Genomic DNA, 1,412 nt, shown 5'->3' on the forward strand with positions numbered 1-1,412 from the left:
AGATTCTATTTCCAATATTGCATGTAACTCAAAAATGGTTTTATTTACATTTTATTATTCATGTTAACTGCTTAAGACGTGCCTACTGATATATTTTTTGACCACATTTGTGTCTCAATATTAAAATTTTGGAAGCCAAGTAGGCTTCTTTTTCTTTGTGTACCATAAGGATTAGATTTTAGATTTTGGGGGCTGTGGTCCTTTTACCTGTCCCAAATGAAAGCCACTGTAAGAGAAATTAGCCTTACATTTACCTGGTGATAACTTTGAATACCTCTTTTCACCAGTCCTTTGCCTTCACGAATAATGTCTTTTGCTTGCCTATGATTGCAGGGCTGCTGTGAGGCTTTAGGAAATGATTTACTCCCCTTTTTCTGCCCACAACCTTGATATGACTCCAAGGTTCTTATTGCAGTTGCATAGTGATAAAATCCAAACCATGCAGGGTCAAGAACAAAAAGACTGAGGATAGCAATTTTAAGCTAAATTGTCCCCCAAAACCAAATAAAACTTGTTGTCACTGTGCAGACCTTCCATGTGTATCCTCATGGAGACAATCTCAGACTTCTTAATATATTAATATAGGCTTCCCCGGAGGCCCCATCTTGCTTGTATTCCTGAGCTGTGGCCCTTTCTTGGCCCCTTCTTTTGTCTTGGTAGCTTGGTAGTATAAGTCATAGGTTTAATTACACCCTTGTGCTGCTGGCTAAGGAAAAGGGAAACTTCTGGTCCTGAGCTAGAAACACCAAAGGGAGCGTTTAAGGGCAATCTTGAATCCACATGGTAGTCTATTGTGTTACTGTCTTTTACTGGTTTTGGTTGAACCCAAATTTTTTTTAAAAAATGAAAGAAGTTATAGCATAAGGATTAATCTTCTGCCAACAGCTCTTTCAGGTCTTTCTATAAGGTGCATGTCCTCAATGTCAACATAATTTTTATCTTTTATTAGGCTAAAAGAGCATCTGCTTCCTTCCCCATCTGAATTATATTATGAAACTTTCCTCTGTTCACTTACCTTGAGGACATCAAACCCCTTTGGCTCTTCTGGATTGCTTTTTCCCAACTCTTTGACTACAGCAGGAACATTCTCAGTCCACTTGTTTTTTCCCTTTCACTGATGATTTTACTATCTGTTGTGAGGAAACTACATAATTGTGTGTGTGTGTGTGTGTGTGTGTGTGTGTGTATTTTGCCATATATTAATAACTACCTTCTTTCTGCTTTAGATTTCATGACCCAAATATTGGTCATGAAAGTGGAAATCTCACCAAAGTAATTCATTCCTTTAAAAATTTGTGTGTGTACATATATATGTATATGTACGCATACACATATATAAACATATATTCATTTATTGAGCATATGTGATAAGTCATGCAATATTCTAGTTGATGGAAAAAGAGATAAACAAT

This window comes from Propithecus coquereli, unplaced genomic scaffold, assembly GCF_000956105.1.
Source record: "Propithecus coquereli isolate 6110/MARCELLA unplaced genomic scaffold, Pcoq_1.0 Scaffold6, whole genome shotgun sequence".
NCBI classification, from domain to species: domain Eukaryota; kingdom Metazoa; phylum Chordata; class Mammalia; order Primates; family Indriidae; genus Propithecus; species Propithecus coquereli.